This window comes from Hemicordylus capensis, chromosome 6, assembly GCF_027244095.1.
Source record: "Hemicordylus capensis ecotype Gifberg chromosome 6, rHemCap1.1.pri, whole genome shotgun sequence".
Taxonomy (NCBI): domain Eukaryota; kingdom Metazoa; phylum Chordata; class Lepidosauria; order Squamata; family Cordylidae; genus Hemicordylus; species Hemicordylus capensis.
In genome coordinates, this window is record NC_069662.1 from 29,225,243 (window position 1) to 29,238,379 (window position 13,137).

Sequence of the window (13,137 nt, forward strand, 5' to 3'; positions counted from 1 at the left end):
GATTCGAACTGGCAATCTTCTCCATGTTAGTCAAGCATTTCCCCACTGCGCCAGTTAAGGTGACTCAATTTGTTTTAGTCAGGTTCAAATTCTGATCTATATATGTGAATCAGTTTCCACTAGATGATCCAACAAAAATTCTGAGAATTTCCAGAAGAACAACAAAGGAAAATCATCTTCCAAGTCCTCCTCCTTCAAGCATAGCTAGACACATTTTGTGTGAAGTTAGATATTGCAGCTTAAACAGTACAGTAGGATGGATTCACATGCCAAACCTGTGGTTTTGCAACTTCTCCCTAGCTTCAGCTCCAACTGCATATGTGAGGATTATTTCACAAAACACAACCTCATACCAAAGGACATTTCACAATGGTATGTTATCTTTACACATGTATGTCTGCACACACACACACCACTACCTGCTTGAATGGTTGGGTGTGTGTGTGTTGAATTGATTAATGTATGAATCTGTCCATAGTTTGCAAGAAGAATACAACAGTAATAAGCAACAAAGCTACCCCTCACCCCAAAATGTTTTAATTTCCCTACAGGCTCCCAACAGTCTACTTAAACCAGATTTCTCTGAGTAATAACACTGAGCAGTAGATCAATACAATAAGCTTCCAGCTATGCATAAAATGCAGATTCATTAGCTAATTCATGTGCACAGCAGCCAGAAGGGAGAGAAAGTTTGATTCTTTTCCTTCTTCAGCAAAAGCCACCACAATAATGTGTGACAGTGAGGCACCATCTTTTTGCCTCAAAATTGAGTTCCCGTCTCCCACCACCCCCTAGTCCCAAATATATTTGTGTTTCCAGAACAAAAGCCTCATCCCTGCTGTTCCAAATAACAGAGGGAGAGGTGAGCCAGCGAGAGAAACGTGCAGAGGGAAGCCATGAGCAGAGGGAAGCCACAACACTCACTCCCCCTCCCCTGGCCATTGTCAAGTGAAGGGGAACCCGAAGCAAAACCAAAAACAACCAAAAATGTGCTGCAGCCCCAGACTGCGCAGGCAGCAACACAACAGCCAGAGCAGCAACAGCCCAGGGGAGTGTCCTTCTCTCCTTCACGCCCCAAATGCAGGAAATAAATGTGAAAGAAGGGCAGGGCAAGGGGGAATTACAGGAAAACTGATATGAGGGGAGCAAGAAGGAGAAGAAATCCAAGGCAGAAAAACCAACTCACATCTGCAGTAGGAGTCCTCCTGGGTCCTCTCCAAAGCCCTCCCTCCACCAGACATCCCTCCAAGCCGCCACCCCCCACAAGTTTTCAGGAAACTCAGAGCCTTCCTCGTGTAGGTTAAAAGTGGGGCTGGAAATGCATTCAAATGCTGTGTTTTACAAGCACCTCACCAAGTAGCTCCACAAAGTTTCCCTCTCAATATACCCCTCCCCCTTTCCCCACCGCCATTGTTATTTCCACTGAGGCAACTCTCAGCCATCCAGTCTTTTCTGCAAACTCTCTAGTTTACTGCTACAAGGTAAACTCAAGTCTCTGAGTCAGTCGCAGCTGCTGTAGACGGGCTGCAATCAGAGAGAGTTTGCAGCCTGCCTGCAGCAGCTGCGACTGACGCAGAGACTGAGTTTATCTTGCAGTTCATCGTCAGTTTTATTACGGCCATTGGCCAGCAAAAATTGTAGTAACAAATATACACAGTACGTCAATAAAACAATGCTAAAACACAATATGAGAGATTACAATCAATAATAATAAATTATTTAAAAACAACAGACAGCTCTCGCAGTTAGGCACTTAATAGGGACCTCAACCTAATGGCAATATAGAAAATTATCTTGCAGTTGCAAACTCCTCTCATGGCTCTTTGTAGCAGCTCTCGCACGCTTAGAGGGTTTGACTGAGAGGACGGACACACACACCCCATCTTTTCCTCCACCTTTACTACATAATTTATTCCATATAAATTTATTCCTTTGTCAGGTACAGACAAGTATAAATGCAGATCAAAATCACAAGTCCGTTCAAACAAAAGCAAGTCCCCCTGTAAACACACCAAAGCAACAGGCAACTTGCTAATACCACCGTCAGGTCTCCTCCACCTTATCCAGACTCGCCTTCCCAATAGAGGCAAGAGCTGCATACACCATCTGCCCACCCCCCTGCTTTTTGCTGATGCTGTTCAGCAAGCACAGCACTCCCAGCAAAGGCAATAAGAACAAAAAACGCCATACCTCATCCCCATTTTTGTAGCACATATAAGTGAATGCTGCCCCAGGACTGCTTAGTCTCCTGTGACTCCTGAAAGCAAAAGGCTCCACCTCCAAGAGCAGTAGAAATGTGCACAGACCGGTTCGGAGGTCATTCTAAAGGCCTCCAGACCGGTCCGGACACGGGGTGGTTTTGGCTCGGAAAGGTAGGGTGGGGGGTTCCATTAAGGGTGGGGGGGGCTTTACTTACCCCTCCCGCGCTTTCCAGTTTGGCGCCGTAATTACTGAAAAAATCCCGGCGGCAGGATCCCTCGCCGCCCGCTTCTGCACACGCGCAGAAGGCTTCCTAAAGACTTTTGCAGATGGCAGGGAAGGGGGCGGGAGGACATCCCCCGCCGCCCGCCCATTTCTAGCGAACTTGAGGTTGGGTCTGGGGCGAGATTTAAGGGGGCGGCAGGGGGGCTTCAAGGGGGCGGCGGCAGCAGCAGGGTCTTCAAGGGGGCGATTTTTTAACCACGGAGGAGCCAGCACTGCAGCCATCATCATTGAATGAAGCGGGCGGCGAGGGATCCTGCCGCCGGGATTTTTTCAGTAATTACGGCGCCAAACTGGAAAGCGCGGGAGGGGTAAGTGAAGCCCCCCCGCCCTTAATGGAACCCCCCACCCCAGTGCCGGACCGCAGCTCCGCGGTTCCGTGCACACCCCTAACAAGCAGGCAACAGGCTAAGGCTCATGAGAAAATCGCTGGGCTGCTGATGAGCTCCTTCCTTCCTCTGACCATCTCCGCATACACACACTGCAGCCTGAACTGAAGAGAGAGCGGGAAGCAAGAGCGCTGCGTGCAACAGTATTTGTGTGTGCTGTGAGATCTCTCCTGCCCTGCTGCGCAAGCGCGGGGGGCGTGCTAGTCAGGAGGGACTGTGCAGCCAATGATCAGGCAGACTGGCTGAGAGCAGTAGCCTGGAGTTGAGACACAGAGCGGAGGCACTCTCGGGGCGCTGTACCAAGTATCCAAGAAGCTAAAAATGCGGGGGGGAGCCCGGCGCAAGGGGGAAGCAGTGGCATTCTGAGCCCCCCAACGAGTGGTACCTAGGGCACGTGCCCTGCCTGCCCCACCTTCGTTATGCCTCTGTTCCTTAGTCACTATTGTTGTATTAGTTTATTGTGTCTATTCTGGGGACTAGTTATATTGTTTGTATCTGCTTGTGTCTCTGTTCTATTACTGCTCTCTATCTGTTCCCTTGTATCTGTTTCCTAGTTACAATGTATATATATTATGCAATTCAAATGCCTTGGATGGTGGTTGTGTTGTATTTTGGGGACCTCATGAATGGGCATCCTAGTTCTCTCTCTCTCTCTCTCTCTCTCTCTCTCTCTCTCTCTCTCTTCTCTCCCTCTCCTTCTTCTTTGCAATAAAGATTGGGTCATATTGTGACTTCTAGCATCATCATCATTTTTATTCAAACTAGATTGTGACTGCAAATTTAAAAACATTGACAGTAAGGTCAATAATGAGTGTACCTGTTATCTACACAGAGCATTCAGCATTAAATTTCTCTACAAAAAGAAACTAAATCTTGGGTGAGGAACCAAACTCTGTGATATATTATATTGAATAAATACTTCCCATGTCTGAGAAAAAGAATCTTCAGATTAGTTCTTAATATATGCAGTAATTTTGGCCATTGATGCAAAATCCCACAGTTTAAGATACCAATCGTCTAGAGATGGAATCAGATTTGTTTTCCACCAAGAAGCATAGAGGATTCTTGCCACCGTTATCATATATAAAGAAAGTTCAGTTTATCTTGCCAAAATATATGGTTTAGTGATATTTAACATTAAAATCTTGTGAGTGGATGTGGAAAATCTATATGCAAGATTGGCTGCATCTTCAAATGCATTGTTTTCCAAAAGTCTCTCAACTTTCCACCTTGCTTCCCTACTTCTTCTTGAATTATTCTGTTAATCTGTGAATACAATTGCCAGGAAGGATGTTCATCCCACTCTTGACTTAAACATTGAATGGATTTCATTTTTTATCTTCCTACCATAAGACTTTGCATAGTGTATGCTCTCCATTGATCAAATTGTTTTGCATGTTCTTCTCCATGGAAATACATATTCTATATCGAGGCTATAGGCAACAGTGCTGTACGTATCCTTTGTTTATACTTGCCCCAACCCTTTAATAGGCTGTGCCTAATGGAATGATTTTTTTTATTTCTACATCCACTTTCTTTATCTCTGTCCACAAGTGTGTTGCTGAGACTTCTGATTTTGTAGAAGGTGGCTCCACCTGGATTCTGGAAACTCCACCCTCCCCCTGCAGTCCCCTGCACCACATCTCCTACAGCTCCTGAAGTCCCCCAACACAGAGAAGAAACGTTGTAGGGTGACTGGCAGGACAAGAGGAAGGAAGGGTAGGGGGGAATTCCGTGCACAAATGGAGATCCACACACAAAAGTTTGAAAGCGATCATACAGGGATCAGTTCTCAACATCTTGTTACATTCTAAAGTAACTAACAAACAAAATCTATGCATAAATAACATGGCTTGATTCTTAATTGTTGGGATCACCAAGGGTGGATCACCTTTCATTTTCCTCTACACGAGTGATTAGTTGGCATGCACTTGTATAGTAAAAAGTAAAGTAAAGCACTGCACTCTGGGACAAAATTGTGCTGAGGGCAAACTCTGACCTCCATCCTATCTTTAGGTAGCCTTACCCTAAATGACAGGACTGTGATTGATTGATTGATTGATTGATTGATTAAGTGCCGTCACATCAGTGTCAACTCTTAGGGACCACATAGATAGTATATCTCCTGGATGATCTGTCTTCAACTTGGCCTTTAAGGTGTCTCAGTGGTGCATTCATTGCTGTCATAATCTAGTCCGTCCACTTTGCTGCTGGCCATCCTCTTCTTCTTCTCCTTCCTTCAACCTTTCCCAGCGTTATGGACTTCTCAAGGGAGTTGGGTTTTCGCATAATGTGTCCCAAGTATGATAGTTTGAGCCTGGTCATTTTTGCCTCGAGTGAAAATTCTGGATTGATTTGTTCTATGATCTATTTGTTTGTTTTCCTGGCTGTCCATGGTATTCTCAAAAGTCTTCTCCAGCACCTAAGTTCAAAAGCGTCAATACTATTTCTATCTTGCTTCTTGAAAGTCCAGTTTCTGCATCCATAGAGTATCACAGGAAAAACCACTGTCCAAATGATTCTAATCTCCCAAAAACCATTGTCCAAATGATTCTAATCTCCCATTCATATGCAACCAGGGTGGACCCTGCTTAGCTAAGGGGACAAGTCATGCTTTCCACTACAAGACCAGCTCTCTTCTTTTAGACCAGCACTCCTAAGATGTTCTGGGATGCTCATTTTCCTAATGTTATTCCACAACTTGACATGGTTGACACAATCGAAGAATTTTCTGTAATCAATAAAGCATAGATTGACTTCTTTTTGGTATCCTTTGGCTTTCTCAATTATCCATCATGCATCAGCAATAATGCCTCTTGTTCCTTTGTCCTTTTCTGAAACCACCTTGATCATCCAGCATTGTCCTTTCCACATAGGGCTCTAAACTGTGTTGGATGATCCTTAGTATTATTTTGCTAGCATGTGAAATTAAGGATATTGTACAATGGTTTGCGCAATCTGTTAAGTCTCCTTTCTTTTGGTTTGAAGACTGACCTCTTCCAATCCAGATTTGCTGGCATAGTTTGGTTAGAGCCTTGACTGATTCTTCTTCTGTTGCCTGTCATATTTCTGCAGCCATTCCATCAATTCCTGTACCCTTCTGATATGGAAATGACCAGAGAGCTGATCCAAATTCATCTTTCCGTACTAGAGGTTCTTGCAAATAGGGAATATTTTCTAGAGTATCTTGGATGTTGGCATCCCTGCTTTTGTACAGATTTTCAGTATATTCCTTCCATCTCTGTTTGATCTTTTCTGAGTCAGTTATTTTCTGTCCTTTGGCATCCCTTTACATAATAGTTTAAGGTTGGAACCTCCTGAGTTCAGAGTTCTTTTGGAAAACTTTACAATTTTTGCATGTCTATTTCCATCCTCAAGGTCTTTACAGATGTCATCTGTTTTAATTGTTAATTGATTTTAATGGTTTTGTTTTAATTGTAAACTGCCCTGAGCCATTTTGGAAGGGCGGTATAAAAATCAAATAAATTAATAAATAAATCATAGTGCTGCTCCTTGTCTCTTCTAACAGATTTCTGCAATTCCCTATTAAGTTCTTTCATGAGGTCTTTCTCTTCCTTGACTTTGGCTTTTCTCCTCTTCGTGGCAATTTCCACTATCTCTTCCAACATCCATTTTGCTTTCTTCTGATTCATGGTCTTTGGAAGTCTCTTTTCACATCCATCCTTAACAACTTCTTTGATTTCGACTTCCAGTTGGACTGCTGATGAGGCTGCATGCTTCCCAACAGGGGAGATCGAGGAGGAGTTATTTGGGGGTCTTTTTTAGTCTTCATAACCCCCCTCCACCACCCTGGATTAAAGGGTTTGGATCGAGATTGCCCACTGCATCCCCCAGAGCCTGCTCCTTATCTCAAATGCTGTGCCGGAAGGTACAGATTTGATTTAAGTTGAGAGGTGGGGGTTGGGAACCATCAAGCTGTACTCCTCCCCAGAAAATCCAGGGACAGAAGCCTCTCTGGCATCCAATTTCTTTTGGTTTGGATTATAATTAATGGCTAAAGTTTCAAGAAGCTCACCTAGAACCGTGGTCAATGATAAATTGCTGGAATTCTACTTGCTGTTGTTGTAACAATTGGATTGATGTCAAGCCGTTGCTGTGAAGTCCTCGTGAGTTTGCCAACTATAAATTAAGGTTAGGAATTTGATCTGTGTGTTGAACAGATGGTTAAAAGCTTCAGAATTTAAAAAGCAAAGCAATCGGGATCAGTGGCATAGCGGGGGGAAACGGCGCCCAAGGCAAGCTCTGGCCCTGAAATTGCGCCACCCCCGCCCCCCCACATACCTGTGTGTGCCCCCCGGTAAGCGCGGCGGTGGCTTGCGGGCAGCGGTGGGAGTGAGCGTGGTGGTGGCTTGTGGGCAGCGGCGGGACTCGGGAGTGAGCACGGCGGCGGTGGCTGGCGGGCGGCAGCAGGACTCAGGAGTGAGCACGGCGGCGATGGCTGGCAGGCGGCGGTGGGACTCGGGAGTGAGCGCGGCGGTGGCTGGCAGGCGGGCGACGGTTGGACTCGGGAGTGAGCGCGGCGGTGGTGGCTGGCGGGCGGCGGCGGATCGTCGCCTCGGCGTTGCTCTGCTGCACTCTGCAGCGATCCGCCGCCGCCCGCCAGCCACTGCCGCCACGCTCACTCCCGAGTCCCGCCGCCGCCCGCCCGCCAGCCACCACCGCGCTCACTCCCGAGTCCCACCGCCGCCCGCCAGCCACCGCGTGATCCGGGGGGGTTGGGGGGCATGCCACTTTTTGGTGCCCCCACCCCACGTGGCCCACCAGAGTGGCCCTGCCTGCCCCCCCCCCATTGTTACGCCCCTGGCGACAGCAGTGGTGAGCAGCAGCAGGAGCACGGGCTCCTGCAGCGATTGAATTGGAGGGGTTGTATAATAAATAAATAAATAAATAAATATTGGGGTGGTTGGGGGCAGGGGGCGGGGCATGGCAGGCACTTTGCCCCCCCCCCCGTAATGGCACCTAGGGCACGTGCCCTGACTGCCCCACGCTGATTACACCCTGGAAAGTAGACAGTCTTTTCTTAATCCTTTGCCGATCTGGAACCAGTTCACCATCAGGCCAAAAGGAAGGATAGCAAGGCAGCCTCAGCAAATCGCCCAGCTCAGGCCGGGAATCTTGCGAGCAAATGTTCTCTCAAGTAACCCAGACCTAAACTGTTGAGCCCTTTAAGGTGATCACCAGGACTTTACATTCCATCTGGAAACATATCGGCAGCCAGTGCAACTGTTTAAGAACAGGCATGAAGTGGTATCTCTGAGCAGCTCTAGAAACCGATCTGGCTGCTGCATTTTGAATTAAGAACTAACTCTCAAATAATTAAACGCTGCCTTGTGTGACCAGTTTCTTAACCAGCTACATCATGCTGAAGTATAAATATTAAGGCAGCAATTTATGGAGTGGAGAGTGGTTCAATTTTCTGGATTCAGGACACAAGCCCATAGAGAAAAATAAAGGACACTATTCTGTATGTGCACATGCTGAATGTGAAAATAACAATAACTCTTTTTTAAAAAAATTCTCCCTTTGCAGAAGATATCAGAAAATGCAGACATGAATTTGGTAAGGCTGAAGCCATTTCTTGTATGTTTTACCTCCATATAGGAAAAGCATGTGTCAGCATGCCACTAGATAGTCACTGCATCCATAGTTTCTTTGGCATCAGTGTTGCTTCACATCTGCAGAGAAAGAGAATTCAGGCTGGGAGACTCAAGTGTGGGTGCATGGAGGCTAAATTGTAAGTAAACTGAATAATGATGATATGTTAAACACTATAAACTATGTTTAATACTTAAATGGCACAGAAGTTAAGGTGGGTGTCTTAATTTAAAATCCCATACTTTAGAGGAATTCATATGGGTGGAGTTTGGAAGGGTTGATGGACGAGAGTTTGGAAGACTGAGTGGGTGAATTTGGTTTGACATGGCAAGACATTTAGCTATGTCTTAATCTGGGGAAAATAGATCGGCATATTTCAAGCCGTTCTAGTACAGCTTGTGGGAAGCTGTGGGTTACCTAGATATATTCTGCTTTAATCAAGAATACCTGCAGACATAGAAAGGAAAAGCTGCAGGTTTTATTTACTTATTTTATTTATTTGTTTGTTTTTTCTTTTCATTTCTATACTGTCCATCCCAAAATGACTCATGGCTGTTAACAATATTTTTTAATAATATAACATTTGAAAAATTTCACATAAACATAAAATAAAAACAATGAAAATGAATCACATTTAAAACACCATTTAAAACCAATTAAATATTATTAAAAGCAAGTCTGAGAAGATGGGTCTTTAGGGCTCTCTTGAAGGCCTCCAAACATGGTAAGCCTTTCACACTCATTGGGAGCACATTCCACAGCCTAGGGTCGAAAACTGAGCAAGTCCAATCCCAGATTGCCACCAGATGAACTGGTGGCACCTGAAGACAGACCTCTCCTCATGATCCTCATTAGCACTGGGGTTCTTGTAGGGAAAGGTGTTTTCTCAAGTAACCTGGGCCCAAGGTGTTAAGGGCCTTAAAGGTTATAACTAGCACTTTATATTCCACTTGGAAATATAGCAGCAGTCAGTGCAACTGTTTAAGAACAGGCATGAAATGGGACAGATAAGTTGACCAAACTTTAAAACATCACCCAATATAGGCAATTTCCAGAGTAAATCAAGATCTCATTGGACAGGATGCCCCTTTAGAAGGAAGGCTGCTTGGTTATTTATTTATTGTTGAATTTATATACCGCCTTTCATTAAAAACAACAAGTTAAAAAAACATACAATAAAATGACAATAAAAACATTAAGCTAAAAATATAAAACAAATCTAATTTAAAAACTATAAAATACAAGCATAAAAACTATAAATGGATAAAAACACATAGAAGCAGCAATAGAAACAGTCATGTAAAAGCCTGGATAAAAAGCCAAGATTTAAGAAGCTTTCTAAAAACTGTGATGGAGTCCAAGGAGCAAATTGCCACTGGGAGAGCATTCCAAAGTCTGGGGACAGCAACAGAGAAGGCCCTGTCCTGAGTGCACAACAGCCGAGCCTCCTTCATTGTCAGCACCCGAAGCAGAGCCCCCTCAGATGACCTTGTCAAGCGGGCAGCAACCCTTGGGAGCAGGCGGTCCCTCAAGTACCCCGGGCCTAAACCGTTAAGGGCTTTAAAGGTCAAAACCAGCACCTTGAATTGGACCCAGAAACGATCCATTATATGTCTGCAAACACTTTGTGGATGAGTTGGTTTGCATCTATTCCAGCTTCACAATTGTTATACAAAGTCCTGTGAGGGAGTCTGGGCCTCCCTTTTTGAAATGTTTGGCTGAATTTCCATTTATTTATTTATTGTTTGGAATATTTATACCCCACCCCTCCAGTACAAAACTGCCGGGTGTGGCACACAACATTGATATAATTGATACAATATAAAGTAAAAGATTAATGAAATTAAACAAGTTAAAAGACCAAACTAAAATCACATTTAAAAAATCAACCTTCAAATGTAAAGTTATTATTAAAAAGCTAAAGACTAAGAACTACATATTGACATAGTGTCTGCATTGTGGAAAAATTCACCCAGAGCCATAGGGTATGTTGGAAAGGCATAGCTGGCTGAGTCAGGTGGATGAAATTTGGAACACCAGTACTACTGCTGCACATTTTTGTGATACAAAAATGATCAGAAGCTGTGAGTGATCAGGTAGTAGGTACAACAGCAGGAATATAGGTAGAGCTATAATTGACAAAAATCTCACTAACAGAGCCTGTAGCTAATTTCAGAAGCTACTCGATGACAGTGTTGTTGGCAAACTGATCATACTTCTCCACTACATATTGTATCAGTGCAATGTTGGCCAGCAGAACTTTTCTGAGTTGCTTATGTTCTTGTGAGATCTGGACCCTTGCTGGAGGTGAAAAGACTGCTTAGAGGATGCTTATGACCTGTTTTCAAGACACTTCAAAGTCTTGAAGACATTCACATTCATTCCAACCTGAACTAAACTGTGGTTGCAGAGATGTTCCATGAGGTGTCCAGGACATACATTACTATAATTGTTTGGATGCCTTTGAGCTGTTCTAGCCTGAGGATGTGGACTCATTCCTTGCAGTGGTTTGTCTGGTTGACTGGTGCCCTTTCCCACTCTGGCCAATTTTTTGTAAGAGCTGTTGAAGCTCTTAGGAAATCCACAGCTTGAAGGTCACTTCACCCATGGATTCACTAGGTGGTCTTGTGCAAGCCATTCTTACATCAGACCCTATTTGCAATATGGGGATATTAATAGTTACTTTAAGTGCTGTGAGGATTGCAACATGAAAATACATATGAGGCACTTTGAGAATATCCAAAGTATTCACATTATTCGTGATTTGTTCATGTTTTAACCACAGAAGACAAATATCCCTGTCAATAATACTTCAGTATATAAGAATTGTATGAAGTGGGATATTGTGTTTGAAATTGGTCATCTAAAATGTTGAGGGTATCATGTTAGAAAGGTGAGTAGGGATGTGCGGTTTGGTTCGGATTCGGAGGTTCGGGTCTGAACCGAATTTGGGCCGGTTCGGAAAATCCGAACCAGTTCGGATGTCCCATTGCCTTCAATTGACTGTCTAGAGTGTTATTTTTAAGTTTCAAGTGTGTCCTCCATTTTGTGGCTCCTTCCTGAAACTTTTGCTCCTGGCATCCATTTTGTGGGGCTATTTTCAGGCATTGCATTGGCTGCGCTATTGATCCTTTGATTGGCCAGAATGAGTCCTTTGCTCTGGTAGGCTGCTTGGCTGTTGTACTGTTGAGAGCTGGCACCCTGTTGGCCGTAGGGGGAGTGCAAAGTTGGGGGCTCCCAAAGGAGGGAATTTCAAACCTATATAAACCCAAGCCTCTTGCCTAGAAACTTCTCTTTGGCTGCAGTTGTGGGATCATCTGAGACCCTTGCTTGCTCCTTTGCTGCTGGTGTCTGACTGTGAGTCCCTGACTGTGTGTCCTGTGTCTCTCTCTGTGTTGTTGTTGTGTGCCACCTTCTTTAATCTTTTTTCCACCTGCCCTCTCTGTGACTCTCTGTGTGTGTCTGTCTCTGTCTGTCTCTTCTCTATACTTACTTTACTTTTTTCTTAAGTTTCCCCCAATTTCCCTGTTGTTTTTCTTTGTCTGTCCTGCTTTCCTCCCCCTCCCCCTTTCCCTTCTCATCCCTCCTCTTTGGGCCTACCCTCCCCCACTCCCACCCACTGCGTTCATTGTTTTAAAAGTTCAATTTATTATTGCTCTTTGTGCCTTCTGCCTTGTTTTTGTTCAACTTTTTGATTTTCATTGCATTCCATTGGTTTCATTTATATATTGCTGCTGCTTTGCTTTAATTGTTAACTTGTACTTTGCATTTTGTTGCTGCTGCCTGCCTGAGTTGCCCCCCACGAGAGGATTATGTTGTTATTATAGCCAATTTTTGTTGTGATTGTCCCATATAATCTATTTTGGTTCTCTTTTGGTGGTTGGTTGTGTGCTCTTCCCCCCCCCCCCCCCGAAACTTGCCTAATTTGCTTTTGCTTGATTTTTTCAGATTGGTTTTCATTCTGTGTTCAACTAGTTTTGCATTTGTTGATTGATTTGAATTGAGATTATTATTGTTCCTTGTTCTGTGTGGCCCCCCTGCTCCTAACTTGCCCCTCCCATCCAGAGACCCAACCAAACCCACGCCACCCCACCCAGCCCAGTTTCTCCCCCCTCCCATCAAGCCTTCTCCCCATCGCTGCTGCCCGCCCGAGTTCAGTTTTGTTTGTGCAGACTTGCTTTGCAGTCCATATTATTATTTCAGCAATTGTTTCATTGTCTCTGTTTGCTGCTTCTTAGTGGGCCTTTTGCTTGGCTCCCTCTCCCCTCCCCCCCAAGATTCTGCTGGTTTATTATCATTCATTGGTTTAGAATTGGGTTTTAAACTTTTTGGCTTGTGTTTGTCCCTACTCCCCCCTGATTGATATATTGATTGATTTGCCCCCCTCCTCCTCCCTGCCTGCTCCCTCCACCCTCCCAGACTCCACACCCAGCCCAGTTTCTTTCCCCTCACATCCAGCCTTCTCCCCATCGCTGCTGCCCACCCGAGTTCAGTTTTGTTTGTGCAGACTTGCTTTGCAGTCCATATTATTGAGTTCTGGTTGAGATGGACAACTATTACCGAATGGTGGGCAGAAGTGGAGGAGGTTTCTTTGTTTCACTGGAATATTATACAGCTATCTATCACCATTTCATGAAGGATGTTTTTCCTT

At 44.6% G+C, this 13,137-nt stretch overlaps 1 protein-coding gene across 2 annotated transcripts in view; it reads left to right on the plus strand.

Moving 5' to 3' along the window:
- Positions 1-13,137, plus strand: part of LOC128330188 (erythroid membrane-associated protein-like) — a 146,982-nt gene that overhangs the window by 47,466 nt on the left and 86,379 nt on the right. For both annotated transcript variants that reach the window (XM_053262636.1, XM_053262637.1), the window contains exon 5: positions 8,421-8,450. The gene's annotated coding sequence lies outside the window, so the exon portion shown is untranslated. The remainder of the gene's footprint in view (positions 1-8,420; positions 8,451-13,137) is intronic.